Below are 20493 nucleotides of genomic sequence, written 5' to 3'. Positions count from 1 at the left end.
TGGGGGCCGGCTTACCTGCGGGGCGAGTACGTCTGGTCAGCATCACAGGACTGGAGCAGGATCAGGAGGCCAGCTGAGGTTGGTCCATGGGAATGTGCAGAGCTAATGTGAGTGAATTTCCTCCAGCTCTATGTAACCTCCCAGATGCAGGAGGTGAAGCAGACAGCATCAGGATCAGCCCACAGTTGGATTCTGCCTCAGGACCATGCACCTGACTCACAGCAACTTGTTTGATAAGTGAGTTTCACCTGTGTGTGGTTCCTGTCTCACCATTGAAGGTGTGTGCTCCCTGAGCAAAGGGACTGTGTCTTATACTTCTTTATCAATCCGAGAGTAATTTTCACAAGGACATAAATAAAGCAATGGTTTCTATTTTTGTTGTTATTGTCATTGTTAGGTAGGTTCTATGTGTTGCTTTCAATATTGACATGAACCAACTCTCTCTCTCTGCCCAAGGCAGGGCTTGAACTCACAACCCCCAGATCAAGACCTGAGCTGAGATCAAGAGTCGGACGCTTAACCAACTAAGCCACCCAGGCGCCCCTGAGCTAACTCTCTTAACAAGAAAAAAAAATACATAGGTCTGAAAGACTTCAATGGAAATTATGATTTTGATGCACTTGAAAGCAAAGCATTTGATTTTTTTTAATTATATTTATTTATTTTAGAGGGACCAGGGGAGGGGCAGAGCAAGAAGGAGAAAGAGTCTCAAGTAGACTCTGTGCTGAGAGCGGAGCCCAACACGAGGCTTGATCCCAGGACCCTGAGATCACGACCTGAGCCAAAATCCAGAGTCGGCCACATAACGGACTGCACCACCCAGTCCCCCAAAAGCAATGCATTTTAAAACAGTGAATGCAGAGAGGGTGACCAATCATGCGCCGCTCCCTGATGCAGGGACCCCATCTGTTCCGGGTAAGAAAATAGACCCTGGGCAGAAAGGGAAGAAGGAATGGGCACTTGCCCAGCTGGACCTCACCCGAGTGGCCACATCCTGGCCAGAGCGGAAGCAGACATGCGGGTGGCTAGCGACGGGAGAGGAGATGGCTTAGCATGCAGAGAGAAAAGCCATTCTAAGAGTTTGCCTAAAAGAAAGCAGTAAGAAGCCTCCAGGATGGATGTGGCACGTGACATCAGGGGGCTATCAAGGGGCGAGGAGTGCCCAGGGTCTCAGGTAAGACGCTTCAAAGCCAGGGGTGTGCTCCCACGACCAAATGGGACTGAGCAGGAAGGAGAATTTCCCCTGATTCTGGAATCTAAAAACACCCAGCCTCTAGTTCAAATGGTGCCTGGACAACAGCCCTCAGTCTCCCGGAAGATGGAGAATATGGAAACTCAGAGCGACTTCCAAATGACAATATGAGCTATCACAGGGATCTGGGAAGAGTTGGCACTAGTCATCAGGCAAATGAAAAGAGATTAGGAAGAGCATCCCCAGGCTCCACCTGAACAGGCCCCGCTTTGCTCATGAGATACAGACTGGCCCTAGTTTCCGCCCCCAGGCTCAGATTTAGGTGTTTCAACCAGAGAACTGGCCAGCTTCCCCTCCACCCATTAGGTATAATGTCCTGGGAAAGACAAAGAACTGATTCCGCTGGGCCACATCCTGCCAAAGCAGGTGACCAATAAATCTATGAAAATACGCTCAACCCCTGTAGTAATCACACCAATTCAAATGGAATGAATAATGAGATCATCTTTTGCCTATTAAACTTGTAAATCCTTTAGAATGATACTACTTACCGTTAGGAAGGGTGCCAAGAAATAGACACTCGTGACTATTTCTAAGAATGCAAATTGATTCACTATTCTGAAATCAATGAAGTACTGAAAAATTAAAAATAAGGACATATGTTTATCTGTAAAGCATGTCCTCTTCTGGGCAACCATTTCTCCTCTGGGGAATTTCTGCGTGGCATCAAGTCAAGGAGCCATTTGTCCTCACTCCCAAGGATAGTATGAGATGCAAGCCAGTAAGCAAAGCTTCCCTTGGGATTTTTCCCAGGGCTCTCAGGAAAGACACGACCGCATACACAGCCTCAGGGCACACACAAGACTAAATACTCTCCGGACATGGAAAGGGAGGAGTAGGAACTGCGAACATCAGCAAGAGAAAAGCTCAACATGCAATGCTGAATGAAAATTAAGAAATGCAAGTTTTAAAGCACACAAGATAATATGTTTCCCCAAATTACATAAATGTGTAAAGAAAGGTCTAGAAAATAGATCAGAAGGACACACACACACAAATTACTCAAAAGTGGGATCTGTGAAGTCGTGGTGGAATGAAATTTGGGATGGGATGAAGAAGGAAATAAAATAACACAAAATGGATTAATGAAGACAGAGTGCCCTGAGCTGGAGATCAGGAGCAATCCAATTCTGTGCACCTAAGATGTAAAACAAGCGAGAAAATGATGAGCATGCACAGCCATTGCCCAGAAATAGCTTTGAGAGACTAGAAGCTACTTACTTATTCAGGAATTGAGACTGATCAAATAAATTATGGTACATCCATGTGATAAAATGATATGCAGCCATTAAAAAGTACACAAGATGATGGACTCTGAAAAACAAACTGAGGGTTCTGGAGGGGAGGGGGGTGGGGGGATGGGTTGGCCTGGTGATGGGTATTGAGGAGGGCACGTTCTGCGTGGAGCACTGGGTGTTATGAACAAACAATGAATCATGGAACACTGCACCAAAAACTAATGATGTAATATATGGTGATTAACATAACAATAAAAAAATTAAAAAAAAAAAAAAGTACACAGCGCTGTGATATTATGATATCCAAAAGGTATGTGCTCCGTCTACATCCAGTTCCTGGCACAAAACACCTAAAACCCTTGAAATTTCCTCTAAGGAGAGCAGTAAAGATATCTTTTATTATGTTAATGAGGTGGCTTTGGCGAGCACCTAGGATGGGAGCTGGTTGCCAGGGGAACCAACCTTGTGATCAGAGGCTTGGAACATTAATACCCCTCTCCCCACTCCTGGGAGGAAAGAGGGCTTGAGATTGAGTTCAATCACCAAGAGCCAATGATTTAATCAATCGTGCCTGTGTAATGAAGCCTCCCCAGAACCGTAAAGGACTGGGTTAGGAGAGCTTCCGGGTCAGGGAACTCACAGAGATACAGGGAGAATGGTGCACTCAGAGAGCATAGAGACTCCTGTTCACCTTGCCCTGGGCATCTCTTCCATCTGGCTGTTCCTGAGTTATATCCTTTTATAATAAACCAGTAAACTAGTAAGTGAGATGCTTCCCTGAGTTCTGTGAGCTGCTCTAGCAAATTCATTTCTCCCTGTAGCCAGTCCATCAGAAGCACAAGTAAAAACTTGGACTCATGATTGGCATCTGAAGAGGGGTGGGGAGGTGGGCAGTCTTACGGGACTGAGCCATTAACCTGTGGGATCTGAGATCTGAAGCTATCTCCGGGTGAATAGTGTCGGAATTGAGTTAAACTGAAGGACACCCAGATGGTGTCAGAGAGTTGCTTGGGTATGTGGAGGAAAAAAATCCACACAATGGAATTGGAATCAGATTCATAGTTGCGGAAATAAGTTAATTGATAAAGAAAGTTATTCATTATGCATTGATTAGTAAAAAAGCAGATAATAAAATAGTACATATGATTGATTCATATATACATAAAATAGAGAACATTCCAGAAGAATGTATAGCAAATAAGAACACCTGGGTGGCTCAGTCAGTTAGGCGGCCAACTCTTGATTTGGGGGGCGGGTCATGATCTCAGGCTTGTGAGATCAAGCCCCACAGCAGTCTCCACGCTGAGCATGGAGTCTGCTTGAGATTCTCTCCTTCTCCCTCCACCCCTCCCCCTGCTCATGTGCACTCCCTCTCTCTAAAATAAATGAATGAATCTGTTTAAAAAATGTATAGTGAATCATTAAATGTTGTTACCATTGAGACAACAAGTACTTTTCCCACTTTTTTTCCTGGTTTATGTGTGTCTTCTGATAGTTCAGCCGTGAACATATATTACTTATACGATAAAGAGATACAAAATTTCCAAAAGGAGCTTTTATTCAGTAGGAAATGATGTGCTAACGTGCCAACTCTCAAATGTGACTCCTCTACACCCCTTTAGCATATTTTAGTGATTGTAAGTGTCAGACTATTTATAGGCCATTATAGCATATCAACCCCTAGATGTGTTGATTTCTGGAGGAAAAAGAGATCAGCACCTTGAGATAGAGCATGAATGACCTGCAGGTGTTTCCCATGATGAAGGAAGAGCCTAAATATAGAAAACTCAACTGTGAGAATGAATTCACACTGTTCCATGATGTGAACGTAAGCAGGTTTTCTTCCTGTGCTGTTCTTCAAGCCCTCCGCACGTGCGGTGGAGCTGTTTGGGTGGATGTCAGGTTATAAGGTAGTTTTCCATTCTGTATGCCGCTCGCCGCCTGCTTCTGGGTCATTTGGCACCCGTATGCCCACACCATCCTGTTGGAAGGGGCCCAAGGGAAAGACCACGGTGGTTAAGGGCACAAAACCTGAACTTCGCCAAGAACAACACTCACGCCACTCCGACTTCACAGGATGGGACTCTATCCAAGGAGGCGGGCTCTCTCCCCTGGTAGAGAACGCAACTGAGAAAAGCTGAACTTGCCCAGGACCCGCTAAGGCTTTCCTGGAGCTTATAAAAATAACTTCCAAAGTTAGAAGGGACATTACTTCCACTGCATGTTCTACTCCCAGTTGAAAATCAAACCACAACCCAGAACATAATTTCCACCGTGACACTGAAGTACTTCCTTGTACATTCATGACCTTTTGGCAGGTTTCAATGTTTATAGGGGAAATAATTGTGTAATTGTAAAAAAAAAAAAAAAGGTTTCAGTGTACCCCTAAATAGTCCACTGTCATCTAATTAAGAGTTCTCATTTTCCAACCCAAGGGGAGCTGTTCTGAACTTGCTTTAAACCCTGTTGGCTAAGTTAGGCAGGCTTTGGAGGCCCCAGGTGTCCCTATAAAGAACTGGGGGCTAATCTGGGGAAGGGAGGAGGGAGAGAGAAGATTGTACACCTGGCACGAACATCCTAAATGGCAGGGAGTGTGGCCTCTCAGAGGATGGGTATGATTCCATCCTACACCTAAGTCATCCAACATCAGAAATAGGTCACAAAAAACAAATGTGGCATGAAATACATATGAAGGAGTGTGGTGTCCATTGGATGTCTCCTTTGGCTAAAAGCAGAGCCTCCGAAAATGCTATTTTAACAGCAAGTTCACTGCTAAGAAGGTAGCTAAGGCTGTAGGAAGAACTGACATGCTAATTATAGGCTAAGCAACAAAGAAGAGCTAATGAGCGGACGTACTGGAACTTGGGAAGCAGGCCATCTTGGTGTTCATGATCGCCAAGAAGGGGGCTTTGTGCAAAGCCAGGTCCATGGCTAATCTCAACTCAAGAGCTGTGACAAGGACAAAGTCCCTAAAAGAGGAATACATCCCTGCAAATAAGTGAGGGGGCTTCAGAGTTTTTCTTAATGTTGACCAGGACATCTCCAGGTGAGCGAAAAACTCCTTCCTCTCCTCCTTTGCATCTCTGCTCAATGTCACCTCCCAGTGCAGCTTCTTCTGACCACCCCAAACCTCTCACCCTCCCGACCTGTCACTCCTGTCCCTACTTTACTTTTCTCCATGACACCTGTTGCCTGACATACCCATGTCTTACTTGTTTTCTCTCTCCCCAGCAGAGTGTTCATTCCATGAGGGCGGAGACTGACATCTCCCCAGTGCCTCCATTTGAGTACACATGGTGGGCACTCAATAAATAGTTACTTAATTATTAGATTAATTAATTGATGAATTAATCCTATTCATATTATTCTGCTTTTTAGTGGAGCCATTTGTCACGTCCTTCATCTCTAGATTAGAGCTTCTTTTTTTTTTCCCCTAGGTTATAGCTTCTTAAGGGCAGAGACTCTAAGGGAAACATTTGGATTCCCTAACTACTTAGCAAATTGATGAATGAAGGAAGGAAGGAAGGAAGGAAGGGAAGAAAGAAAGAAAGAAAGAAAGAAACAAACAAACAAACAAAGGAACAAACCATCTAGGGCCCAAAGGGCAAATGACACACTAGAAGAAGAGGGGGAACCATTAGGAAGCCAACGAATGGAGGCTTGGAATTTCTTCTTGTAGCAGAACTCAAGCTTGTGATTACACTACTTGTACGGGAGTTGGCCCAGGTAGAAATTTATTTTTTTATTCAATACAATTCAGAGTTTTTCAAACCGAATGGGAATTTTTTTTTTTTTTTAGGATTTTATTTATTTATTTGACAGTGAGAGACAGCTAGAGAGGGAACACAAGCAGGGGGAGTGAGAGAGGGAGAAGCAGGCTCCCCGCTGAGCGGGGAGCCCAATGGGAGGCTCAATCCCAGGACCCCAGGATCATGACCTGAGCCAAAAGCAGATGCTTAAGGACGGAGCCACCCAGGTGCCCCCGACTGGGAGTTTTTAAAGAAAATTCTTCCTAGAGTCGAGTAAGTTTGGAAAATTCTTTATATAATAATGTCAAACAAGCTTCTTTATGGCAAAAGTTATACGTAGGTGCTTTTAAAATGCTACTATTTGTCTGAATGAATCACCAATAGTCACAATTTTTTCCCCAATCTGTTGTTGTTGTCTTACTACCGGGCACTCTGCCCATGAAACAGCCATGAATACCCCCCAGTGTTCCACGAAACAGTGTTTGGGAAATGTCGTTTCAATGTGTAGGTCAGAAATTAGCATCAGCACCTCTTCTCCCCACAGCCTTATTGATCGGAAACCCCAATGTCAACTTTTCTGTTTGCGGAAGAACTGATGTGCAAAAGTAAAGACAGAAAGACCCAGAAGAGCTGAGCGTGACCTCTGAGTTGGCCAGGTGGTCAGGAAGGATCCAGCATTATTTTTAAAATAGTAGTAATAGCACACTTTTTAAAAGTCTATAGGTGTCAAGGTAATGTAAAATGAGGGTACAGAAAGCTTGGGCTGGAGAAAGAAACCTCTGTTTCCTTTGAGGGCAGAGCATGTCTCATGTGCTGGGGAATCCCCCTCTCTCTCCTCTCTCTCACTCGCTCTTTTTCAGGCTCAAGCCACAGCTAAGGTGGAGAACAAGCTCCGTGCCCAGCGGACCCGGGCCACACTGCACACCTCCTAGTGCCATCCCTCAGAGTCCCCGTCCCCCCCCCCCCCCCCCCCCCCCCGCCGCCAAATCACCTCCAACATTCTGTGGCTTCCGGGGCGTGGCTGGCCGAGCCCTGAGTTACAAAATGGTGGCAAAAGGGCAAAAAGAAGGTCTTTCCTTCCAACTTGTCATTAAACAAGCAAACACGAAGTTTCAATGTCATGGGCGCCTTTTCTGATTTCCATGAAGGAAGTTTGTTTGCAGAAAGCTGCTGGGCTGCCGGCACATGGCACGAGGCTGGAGCCGCCACCGGCCTCTTCCCTGAAGGGTTTGAAACATCAGAGTCTGTCACTTCTATTCCTGTTGGCAAAGGAGACTTGGCTGGGTTGTTCTATCAAAAGCTTTCATCAAAATAGCACATTCACATTACATAAGCACATATATGTTCTATTTGAGAGAGAGAGAGACGTTGAAGTTTGAGGGGGAATGTAAAGCACATAGGGAGAAATGTAAAGCACAACTCTTGCTGTATCCTGGTGACAAGTCTAAGCCCCCGCGGGTGGGGAGGGCTGGTCACAGGCATCCCTCCACCCAGACGCCGAAGCCCTCCTGGGGTTCAGAGAGTGTTTCTCGATGTTGCTGTTTCTATCCACAGTGATAGGTTTTCTGGGGGAGGTGAGCTCAGAGGGGGTCTGCCCTCCGTCCTGGCCTTCTCCCAGTGAGGACTGCAGACTCCTTAGTTGTACTTTTGAGCCCAGATTGGGGAGGCCTGTGCTGGGTTGTCCTCTTTCGTCCTCAAACTCCGGCAGGCCTTGGGTCCCTGGGTCCCTGGGTCCCTATGGGTGCAGCCTTCTGCGTGATCTGGCCTATTTTCTCCCGGAGATTTCTTTTTCTTTTTCTTTTTTTTTTCTTTTTCTAAAAGATTTCATTTATTTGTTTGCCAGAGAGAGAGACACAGCGAGCACAAGCAGGGGGGGTGGTAGGTAGAGGGAGAAACAGGCGCCCCGCTGAGCAGGGAGCCTGAGGTGGGGCTCCATCCCAGGACCCTGAGATCGTGACCTGAGCCAAAAGCAGAGGCTCAACCAACTGAGCCACCCCACCCCACCCAGAGATTTCTTCTGTTCTGAGTCCAGGAGGGCTTCTTGACCCTCTTCCCAGGCGTTGAGGGCTTTTCTCTCCTGTTCCCTTCCTCCAGATACAGTGGGTCTTGAATTATGCCGGGGAGCAACAAGGTTTGCTACCCCTACCCAAGCAGCCTGAGGCTCCTGTTTCCCGCGTGAGCAAGTCCTGGGTGGGCCTCTGGGTGCTCCTGTAGAGGAAGCTGCTGCTCTCCCCAGGCCCAGCCATCAGGAAGGTTTCGCCCTACCCCTCCCCACCCCAGTATTTCCTGTGCGCCATGCATCGCTGAGGTGCGTGGAACAGAGCCTGGAGTGGGTGCCAGCGCCCCTGGTGTCTGCCGCTCCCCGGGGTTCTGTGGTCTCAGAAGTGCCCACATTCAGCCTCGGCAGTTAGTTAAAACTTCGGGTGGAATCTTCTGGCTGCTTCTGTGCTGGCCCCATCCATCTCATGCGCTGTGCCCCAGATAAGCTGGGGCCACCAGAGTCCCCTCCAGATTTCAGGCCAGTGGCCATCTCTCTTGCTCTCAGGGTGCAGCGCTGTTCTCTCCACCTTCCCGCATCCTAAGCAGAATCGGGAGTCCCCCCACCTTTGTCTGCAAAGAATAAAAGTGGTTAAAAGGATTAAGTTTATTTTGTTTTGGTTTGGTTTCGTTTTGATAAATGTAACAACATTCAGGGGTTGAGTGGTTTGTTCTGTATGATACTTTTACATACATCAAACAAAACCCTGGACTTTCCGAGCTGTGTTCTACAATTTACCATAGGCATTCTTTTGGGTGCGTGACCTAAAGATCGTCACAGTAACCCAAGACTCGTGCTTGGTCCCTGGACCCACACGCCCGTGAGCAGTGGAGCTAAGGCGTTAACCCAGCTCTCGGGGCCAAATCTATGATTATTTTCTCTATAACATGCTTATCCTTGTAACAGTCCTGAGTTATACAAAGCCAGATGCTATTGTTCTTATGTCATTTTAATTAAAAAGAAGCTTAGGTTTTCAAGAAATTAGGGTCCTTGCTCAAAGAACAGAACTGAGGCTTTCAGCACAAGGCTGGCTCTTGAACCCCACTCTTCAATCAATAATGATGTGCTGTGTGCCCTGCACCAGGTGTTGTATCAGATTCAGCCCTAGTAGTCACGAGACCCAGCCTTGGATCGGGCACAGGCTGCACTCTTTCATTGCCATCCCTTTTAATTCTTAAGACAGTGCCATGAGATAGAGACCATTATATCCATTTAAAACATAATTTGGGGGGGGGGACCTGGGTGGCTCAGTTGGTTACATCGGCTCAGCCAACTCTTGGTTTCGACTCAGGTCATGATCTCAGGGTCATGGGATCAAACCCTGCATCGGGCTCTGTGCTTGGCATGGAGTCTGCTTGGGATTAAAAATAAATAAAATACATTTTTTTAAAATCATAATTTCGTAGTTTTTTAAATTTCTAAAGTAGTACTCGTGGTTTTGTTTCTTAGAATCAAAATTTTTTTTAAGATTTTATTTATTTATTTGAGGGAGAGCAAGAGAGCACCAGCAGGAAGAGGGGCAGCAGGAGAGGGAGAAGCAGACTCCCTGCTGAGTGGGGAGCCCATCACTGGGCTCGATCCCAGGATCCTGAGATCCTGACCTGAGCCAAAGGCTGACGCTTAACCGACTGACCCGTCTAGGCACCCCATAAAATCAAACTCTATAGAAATATATGAAGTGAAAAATAAGGCTTCCATCCTCCATCCCAACACTTATGCTCCATAAGTAACCACAAGTAGGCTGTGTGTCTTCTACAAGTTTCTCACCTATCCCTGTAGTTAATGCCTGTACATACAGAAGCAGACCCCTACATGATACATTTATAATATATACTTTTTTCCATCTATGTGGGCTGACACTATTTGCCACTTGCTTTTTTGCACCAAATATATGTATGTACTCTGTATTTATATATAGTATACGCATCTATATAGAGATTTATATATATCTTAAACATCTTTCCTTATCAGTAGGTAAATAAGCATCTATGTTAATATTCCAAGCATCTGTTCAGTATTGCATTGAATGGCTGTTCTAAAATTTATTTAGCCAGCTCCCTAATTGTTAGCTATGCAAGTTATGTCTTGATGTTGTAATTGTATGCAGTGCTGCAATAAATTAGCTTTGTGTTTTGTGGCCAAGATAACTAATCTCTATCTCAATATTCTCATCTGTATAATGGAAATAAAAATAGTACCTCCCAACAGGCTGTTGTGAAGATAAAATGAGATCATAACTTAAAGCACTGAGAAGAGCATCTGGCATGTTGCAAATGCTCAGCAATTGTTGAATATTATTATTATTATAAATTTCTGTGTTCTTTTGCAAGACTAAACAATACATCACTGTAAGTAAAATTCATGTGTAAAAGAGCACAGACCTTTAGAGTTTTGAGAAACATAGCCAAAATACCTTCCTACAATTTACTCTAAAAGTGTTCAACCTCACTCATAAATAATCGCAAGTCACAGCAACAATGCAGTTCCATTTCTTACCCGCCTAATTACCAAAGACTGAACAGGTGGAAGGTAACCGGTGCTGGTGAGCATTTGGGGGAAGGTATTCTCAGACTGACTGGAATCATGTTGAAGAGGCTCTCTTGCTAATTTTGTCAGGCACTCTTGGAATACCTGCAGTTGTATTTTTTGTTTTTGTTTTTGTTTTTTAATAATTATACAAAGTCTAGTTTGGCCTTCAATGACCCAGAAGCTGAGGGCTCACTGGTAGTGTCCCTCTGGTGAGAAAGCCCCTCCAGGTGCCATGAGTCTACTCCTAGTCCCAGATGGTTCCCAGTAAGAGGCTCTTGCTGTATTTCAACTCCTTTAAGTCATGGGGTTAGTTCTCCAGCTGCTCATAGGTCCATGTGCAGCAACCCAAAGGGATAGAACAAATAAATGACACAGCAGGAGGATGGGGACCCTTCACTTAGAGTCTCTGGGGCCAGTGGTCAAGAGACTAAGCAGACTCCTGCCTCCACCACCTACCATCGTATGAGCTGGAGCAAGTTACTTGACCTCCCTCAACCTCTCTCTCCTCAATAAAGAATGCCAATATCAGCTCCTATCTCCAGGGCTGGTATTTCCATGGCTATTGGCATAAGGAAGGCCATAAAATGCTGAACCACTCCTGTTCCAATGGGTGAATAGCCACTGTCCTCATCAATTTGCCTGAACTCTGCATGTCAGCTCTTCCTGCCCATCCCCCCAGGCTCTCCCCCATTCTCCCACAGCTAAAGGGTTTACGCCTGGCACATCAGTGGCCCTCCCTGCTTTATCACTGGAGCCGAGTCCATTTTTGATCAACCATCGCTCATGCCCTCACAAAGTTGAATAATTTCAAAGGCACTCTTGCCCATCTCCTGGAGTCACTGGGGATATTTGGGGTGATGCACAGGAATCACCTGGCACCCAGTACGAGCTAACCATCAGTAATAACTTATGATCGTAATTGACACTAAGCTATCAGTGTAGAATGGAGATAAGCAATCCTACAGCGGGTCACCCTCAGTCTTCTCCCTGTCTCTAGCTTCTGTGGGGAAGGGATTCTTATTTGCAGTGTCTTGCAGAGAAAAACAAAGGAAGCCAAAGAGTAGAAGGTGGTCCCCATAACATGGGACTAGCAAAGAGAGAGAGATGGGAAACAGAGGCAGAAAAGCCTTGCTGGCCGAAAGTCTGGGAGGGGCTGGTTTGGGAATGAGAGTGGCATGTGGGAGAAAGCCATAGGTTCACTTGAGGGGGCCAGCCAGAGGCTGACTCAGCTGAAGCCCATGAGTCTATGCTTTGGGGTCACTGGTTTGCAGGGGCTCCTCCCAAGACCCTGGGAGGGGCCAAGTGATATGTTGACATGGTCATATATGTTTTTTTGAAAACTTTGCAAAAGTAAGATGTTTTAACCACAGTTACTTACGATCTCTCTCTGTCTCTTTCTCTCCTTCCCCTCTGTCACCTTCTCCTCCTGTTGGTGGTGTTAGAGCGAAAGTTCCTATGATAATTAAGTTGGGGCTTAGTGGCCCTATTTATCTGGTTTGTGGTTACTTTTGTGCAGAATTATGGCAATTCTAGCCATCCCAGCATGGGAATGGCTGCCAGGAATAACCCTATCATCCTCCCTGTGACTTCCCTGTTGTACCACCCCGGTGGCCACTTCTCTACGTGAAGGTATCCTTTGGTTCCCAGCATCACATGGATTTATATAAAGGAGCAACACTAGGTTTAAAATAAGAAGCAAGAGCTAGACTGAAATCTCCTTCCAACATTATGTATATAAAATTACAAGCTGAGAATTCAGTTCTCACGGATGCCTTGCTAACATGGGAGCCCTCTCCCTCCCATCAGGGGTATATCTACGATGCTGCACAGATAGCTGTAAATGGACCATAGCTTTTTGTTGACCGCAGAATTGTGTAAATTGAATTTATCAGAGTTTCTGTGTAAGTTGCACTAACCTGCAGCAGTAATAGAAACAGTAGGCACATCTGGGTATGAAGATATATATTTTATGGGGCGCCTGGGTGGCTCAGGCGTTAAGCGTCTGCCTTCGGCTCAGGTCATGGTCCCGGGGTCCTGGGATCGAGTCCCACGTCGGGCTCCCTGCTCGGCGGGAAGCCTGCTTCTCCCTCTCCCACTCCCCCTGCTTGTGTTCCCTCTCTCGCTGTGTCTCTAACTGTCAAACAAATAAATAAAATCTTTAAAAAAATATATATATATTTTATGAACCCCAACTCCTGGATCCTGTTTTCATGTATCTGATGTATCATGTCCTTACAAAGTCTGATGGTTTTAGGTGAAATGGCAATGCAGAGTTGCTGCCCACACAGCAAAATGCCCTAAGCAAATAATGTTCTCACTGAAAGCAGTACTTTTCTATAAGTTAGCATTTGTGGGATAAGAGCAGCTCAATTACAAAATTATGTGCAATCAAAAATCGATTGCACTTTCTTTACTCTTTATAAACACTCATTTTTGTGCCTAATTTTATATTCATAATTTTGTATTCTTCTTCTTAATGAGGCCCTCCAAAATCGTATAAGCACAGGCTCCACAAAATCTGGATCTGCCCCTGCCTGAACTCATGGGGAGAGAAAATGTTTTCCTTTTGAACTCATTGAGTTAATTTCGGATGTAAAGTAAAGTTGTGAAAGTAGGATACCCTGCTTCCAGCTCCTGTTAACACAACCATAGTTGAGTCAAGAACAGGAAATGAACCAAAATGTAGATCTTAGGAGAATCTCACTGATTTTTCCTCTAATACTGCTTTTCTGGTCCAAGGTCTCATCTGGGATTCCACACTGCATTTAGCTGTTGGTTCTAGCTAGTCTCTCCAGTCTATTAATTATGACACTTCCCTTGATCATTTTGGTTAAGTTGGTGTCTGTTGGGTTTCTCCATCATAAATTTAGTAACTTCCCTTTCTTGGTAGTGGAGAGAATCTTGTGGGAGATGCTTTGAGACTCTGGAGACCCTACTTCTCAAACTTTCTCCCTCTAACCTTAGTGTCAGGGATCTTGTCTGCAAAAATTATTACTGAGGTGTTTGCTTAATGGTTATTCTTTATTTCCTTCTTTTTTGTCTTTATTTAGCAATTGAAATTCTATTTTGAGGAAGAGCTGTCTCTTCTCCCCCATTTACTTACTTACTATTCAATTATTACCAGTACGAGAAAATGATGGCTTTTTATTTTATTCTATATGATAGAATTCAATACTATCATCATTTATTTTGTTGCTCAAATGTTTCAGCTTTGGCCCCTCAGTGTTCCTGCAGGTCGACTCCTGTGTCCTTTTGACAGGCTCTCATCTTTTCTTGAGTATTTCCTTACTTTTTGGCACCACAAGATGTTCTAGGCTCATCTTGTATTTTCCTTCCCTGGCACTGGGATCAACCACTTCCTTCTGGTTCCTTTTATTGGAGACCAAGATATGGGCAGCAAGTGTGCCCATTGTTACTCGGGTGTCACTGCTTCCAGGCTCTCTCAGAGGACAGAGCTAAGGAATATATGAAAAGACAGCCTCCTGAATGGAAGAAGATATTTGCAAAGGACATATCGGATAAGGGGTTAGTATCCAACGTATATAAAGAACTGATACAACTCAATATACAAAAACTAAATAATCCAACTAAAAAATGGGCCAGAAAACACGAACAGACATTTCTTCTAAAGAAGACATCCAGATGGCCAACAGACACATGAACAGATGCTCATCATCACTTATCATCAGGGAAATGCAAATCAAAACTACAGTGAGCTATCACCTCACACCTGTCAGAATGGCTAAAATCAAAAACACGAGAAACATCAGGTGTTCACAAGGATGCAGAGACAGGGGAACCCTCATGCACTGTTGGTGGGAATGCAAACCGGTGCAGACACTGTGGAAAACAGTGTGGCGGTTTCTCAAAAAGTGAAAAATAGAACTACTCTCTGATTCAGCAATCACACTACCGGGTATTTACCCAAAGAATACAAGGGATACATGCACCCCAATGTATACAGCAGCATTATTTACAATAGCCAAGATATGGAAGCAGCCAAGTGTCCATCAATTGATGAATGGATAAAGAAGATGTGGTACACACACACACACACACACACACACAGGAATATTACTCAGCCATAAAAAGAATGAAATTTTGCCATTTGCAATGACATGGATGGAGCTGGAAGAATATAATGCTAAGCAAAATAAGTCAGTCAGAGAAAGACAAATATCATATGATTTCACTCATATGTGGAATTTAAGAAACAAAACAAACAAGCAAAGGGAAAAAATAAGAGAGAGAGAGAGACAAATCAAGAAACAGACTCTTAACTATAGAGAAAAAACTGATGGTTACCAGAGGGGAGAGGGGTGGGGGTGAGGGGGGAAACCGTGATGGGGATGAAGGAGGGCACCTGTTGTGATGAGCACCAGGTGTTATATGGGAATGTTGAATCACTATATCGTACACCTGAAACTAATATAACACTATATCTTAACTAACTGGAATTAAAATTAAAACTTTTTTTAAATTTATGTAAATATAGTAACACATGTGTATATCCATATCTGTATTTCTCTAACTATCTGTCTACCTACCTCTAGAAAATAATTAGCTTCTAATACCTCTGATCCCAAGGTAAATACATGGGAGAGGCAAACCAGTGTCATAAAAATGACAGCAAAACCAATCCTCTGGAAACTCCCAGTCCATCCTCTAGTTGTGGGGTCTCACAGATACTTCTCAGGGGTACACACTATTTGAGGTCCCCCCGTAGTGCCATAATTAAAAACAGATATGAGGGCTCACCTTCCAATGGGAATAGGTAAATCACCTTTGTCCTTCATAAAACCGAGGACACAAAATAAAATTAAAATGACCTAATTCCCATTGTCAGTTCTCCAAATGTTATGACTGGCAAACATTCAGATAAATTAAGATGCTTGTATTATGCTGATTTTATCTTTAAAATTATGCTTTGTTGATATTGGAGCTCTACCAGTCCACAGCAAAGTCATTGCATTTCAGGTAAAAGAGCTGCATATAATTTGAGTTAACAATTCAGTAAGGGGTGACTGACATCGCAGGGTTCAGGTGCTCATGTGGCGTGACGCCTGCTGTGTCATGCAAGCTACCACAAGACTGATCGGCGATGACCCCAACGTAGCGCTAATACTCCCAGAGGCAGTCAAGTCCTTCTCATGAATAATATAATAGGAATAGCATGTAGAAGCTTGTCCCTTGCTACACGGGTTTCCACAAGAGGAATTTCCCCTAAACACTCTGGTTCCTCGTCCTGCCTCCTACTTTTCCCAAGGGAGCTGGGGTCTGAGAGCAGATCGGGAGGTCAGGAAAAGAGAACAGGCATGCACAGCCAGCCCATTCTACTCCTGACAGCAAAGAGGAGATGCTCCGGTCTGCTCCTCGCAGCCCCAAGGGCTCCAAGGCCACAGTCACGTATGTGGAGGGTTATGGCTCCTTATCTCTGCCTGTGGTTGAGCAGGGAGGTCTCAGCCTGGTGCAGTTCCACAGCCTAAGCCATGATCTGATCCAGGAGTACCTTTTGGATTGCAAGAGACACAGGTCAGTTGAGGCTGTAGTGAGGACAGGCCTTGCAGATTTTGAATAATAACAGTTTTGAGCATCCCAGGGAGATTTGATCTTGGTGAGTCACTGCAGCTTTGGGCAGTTCTGTTTTTCAAAAGGAAGGACAGCAGTCCCTGACCTTGACCAAGCAAGGACAGCAGTCCCTGACCTTGACCAAGCATAAGCTACCCCCACCTTAGCAAATGCTCCCAGCCTTAGCCAACTCAGGTGGGTGGTAGGAGGCCATAGAGCCCAGGCCTCAGCAAAGGCAGGTGCCACTGGGACTGAGTAGGTGCATTAGCCAAACATGAGCTGTGTGGGCAGCTGTGGGGTGTCAGCTGTTACAGCTTGACCTTGAGCTATGCAGACACAGCTGACATTTAAACATGCATGGCAATATCACAGGTGAGGCTAAAGCTTGACCTTGACCTTGACTTTGGCAGGCAGAACATTTTCTTCTTTTAAACTGGGAGGCAGCTGAGTTCTGCAGGGAGTTAGGTCTAGCTTTTATGTGGGTGACAAGCCGGGGGAGATGGGCAGCAAGAGACTGGCCACCTGATTCCATCCTGTAAGCACGGCTGAGGAGGCAGCTGGAGGGACGAAGCTTTAATCATGTGGTTCCCCACAGGACCCCATGTTGGCTCTAGACATGTTCATTACAAAAGCCCCACTCCTGGCTTTAGACTTCAAGGACCCAAGCAGACTCACCTGCACGAGGTGGTGGATTTTTAGTAAAAACAAATAAAAAGAAATAGGAGTCTCTCATGAAACAAAAGCTGTCATTTTGGGTTAAGGTAGAGAAGCATTTCAGTGAAACCGTTGCAAACCCAAAAGCTAGAAATGCCCGTGCCTCTAAGAATCACATTTGCTCAGAAAATCAAGGAGAAATCAGAGTGACATAAAAAAAAAAAAAAAAAAGCTTTAGGCTTATAGTCAGAACAGTAGCCCTGGAAAAATAAAAATAAAATAAGGCAGACTGGGAGGATTAAACCAGAGAGAGAGCTTTCTTTAAGAGGCAGGAGAAAGAGCAGGATTTTAGCAGACGTCCAAAACTGTATTGAAGGAACAAGTATTGAGATCTAAGGCCAGGAGACACAGATATAAACAGGAAAGATCTAACTGCTCTCACAATGAAATAGTGATCTTGGTTGCTCACAGATCAGAAACAGTGATGGAGTCCAGTGAAATCTGGCAGATCTGCCCTCTCAGGAGCTATGCCAGGTGGGCCTCCTGGAGGAGGTAAGGAAGAAGATACTTAAAGCATCAGAGTCAATGGTAAAAGCAACTGGGAAACCAGCATGAGTGGTCAGACAGACATTCCAGGTGGTTAGAGAAAATCTGAACAGATCCAAGAGAAGTTCACTCAGACCAGTGTGGAACGCTCAAGGCGGCCTCCTCAGGTGCATTTCAGGGTGACGTGGTCGACGGGGTCCCAGTGTGTCCTACCCTGTGAGGACAAGGTTCAGGAACAAGGACGCCAAGATGCCCTGAGCCAGGAGGACAGCGAAGGTTGAGTCCAGGCCTGGCTGAGATACGTGTCTGATGGCAGAACGATCTGGCTCAGGAAGGGAGTTGTAAGGAGATGGGCCGTGGGGGTTTGCCACAGACCTACAACAGTTTGTTTTTTTGTTTTGTTTTGTTCTGTTTTGTTTTTCCTTTTTCTTACTCTGACAGCCTCATAAGTCTGTATGGAGGAATACTTCTGAAAAACAAAAGCCACAAGGAAAGAGAAGAAGAAAAGGCACTCGGACTAGGCAACAGTCCTAACCCAGCATCCGTGAGCCAGGGAGAGGGAGCCATTTGGCAAGTGGCTGAAGCTGCTGGAAACTCAAGGGGTCTCCGAAGTGTGGGACAGCAGAGGGACACCCAGGCCACCCGGTGCTTCACCATCAGGTCCTGGAAAGGGAGCACTCCCAGTGGAGAAGCTCAGAGCATGAGCTCAAGGTACCAAACCCAGAGGTTTGCTCATGCAGAATAGGGCGAGCATCCAACAAGACTGGGACTGGGTCTCAGACTACAAATCTCTAAGCTCTGCAAGAAGCCATGCATGCAGGCGGATTCTCCCCGGAGGAGGTAAACACATCACTTACGTAATAATAATGCCTCAATGGCATATTTCTTCCAAGTTTAACTCAGAGGTCAAGGACTGAGCCAACTGACACAGCCTGATGGGCACCTGTTGGGGGGGGCAGTGAAAGAAAGATTGTCTCCATCCACACCATTTGTTCACATGCCCGGGCCTCAGCAAGGCTGGGCAGTGGGTATGACATGGGCGTTCCGTTATTCCTGTCCTCTTAGCTCTTGGATTATTTAAAAGAGGTACACACGAGAGACTCGGGCAACCTCCTGCATGTTGGAATCACCTGAGCAGCCCTGAGAAAGCACTGAGGCCTGGATCTCAGCCCAGAGGCTCTGAATGAACAGGTGTGGGAGCTGTACATACTCTCCAGGTTATAGTGGGACACCCAGAATGCAGAATATCACCTCATTTGGAAATTGGGTTTTTGTAGATGTCATTAGTTAAAAATCATCAGGTGTGCCCTAAATCCAACGACAGTGTCCTTCTAAGAGATGGAGTTGGACACGCAGAGCTCAGAGAAGCTGATGTGAAGACAGAGGCAGAGATGGGATGCAAAGGCGGGTCTACAAGTCAAGGAACGCCAAGGATTTCCAGCAACCACCAAGAACTAGGAGAGGCATGGGAAGGTTTCTCCCTCAAAATTTTCAGAAGGAACCAACCCCGACGACATCTTGATTTTGAACGTCTAGCGTCAAACACCGTGAGAGAATAGATTTCTGTTGTTTCAAGTCCCTCGATTTGTGGCACTTTGTTACAGTAGCCCCAGGAAGATAATGCACCAGTTAGTTGACTGTCTCACATTCCCACGTGGCCACGTTGGCAACCCCTGCCCTTTCCAATAGAAGAGAGCCAGTTGCATGAAGAACCCTCTGTCCGCTGCACATCCCATCAAGAATGTGTCTGGCTGAACCAGAGAGGAATTAGAAACAGGAGCTTGATTTCTGGTCTTTAACTTCTTTGACTTGTAACTCACAAGGGTAAAAAAAAATAAAATGTAATTTCAAATTGTATTCCTTTGGATTCCCACCTCTTTGAAGTTTCACTTGCAAGAGGACCTAATCTTCTCATTTTATTTTATCCCCAGAAACTTCTTAACGAAGACAAAGTTGTACTCACATATGAAGAATCTTACTACTGCCTCAATTTTAGGAGAACCTTTAGGATGTCACTTGGTCATATAGCAGAAGCTCTGACAGGCGATATCAAACAGCATGGCTGGATATGATGTGAAAGGGAACCAGAAGATGGAGTGAGTGTGTGGCCTTGGGGAAAACAGAGACCTTGAGCTGGTTTAACTCATGCAGCTTTCCCACTGATTTCTGAGCTATTTGGGAGCAGAGTACACTGTGCTCTGAGTTCCTAAGACAATCCATTGAAGAGCAGAGCCTGGTTGCAGGGAGCGGGATGCAGGCCTGCCCTGATACACTGCTGGTCTCCTCCTCGGAGATATGGGGCCTGGATGACCACTGTCCCAGCAGGTACGTCCTGTGGGTAATAAAGATATAAGCTGGGAGGACGGAAGCCACCTCTCTGGCCCTTGGAGAAGGGGTTTCCCCAGAACACTCCAGGCTTCCTGCCCCACCCCACTGCAGTACAGCCAGCTTTCTGTGGCCTTCCTTGCTGGGTCTGTGCCCCGGGAGAGTCTATCATTCCCTCTCTCTCCCTACCCAGACCTGTGCAAAGTGTATCGACTAGGCACGGGCTTGCTCTCTCCCTCTGCAGCCTGTGCCAAGTCTCACCTGCAGGCAGGACGCTAGCAGGCCATATCTTGAACCTGGCCTTGCCATAGTAAAGGTGGCATTGAGGTCTCTGCCTGCTGATTATCTTAGTTTACCATGAGTCAGAAATCAGGAGGGAGGGGAGTGCCATTTGCTGACCCTGAAAGCAAAGGCCACTGGCCCTTACTGAGGCCTGGCCCTATGCCAGAACCCTACAGGAATATTGTAATATTGCCGTATGGAGTTTTCACTACTGCTCTCAAAGGAAGGCAATCTATCATCCCATTTCATAGATGAGTACACTGAAGCCCCACAGATAGGCTGGGTAAGATTACACAGACCAGGAGTGGAAGA

Source organism: Eumetopias jubatus, unplaced genomic scaffold (genome assembly GCF_037043125.1).
Source record: "Eumetopias jubatus isolate StellerSeaLion01/CBP00866 unplaced genomic scaffold, mEumJub1_p1.0 scaffold_3, whole genome shotgun sequence".
NCBI classification, from domain to species: Eukaryota; Metazoa; Chordata; class Mammalia; order Carnivora; family Otariidae; genus Eumetopias; species Eumetopias jubatus.
The sequence above is the reverse complement of the archived record's forward strand: the minus strand, read 5'-3'. Positions refer to the sequence as shown.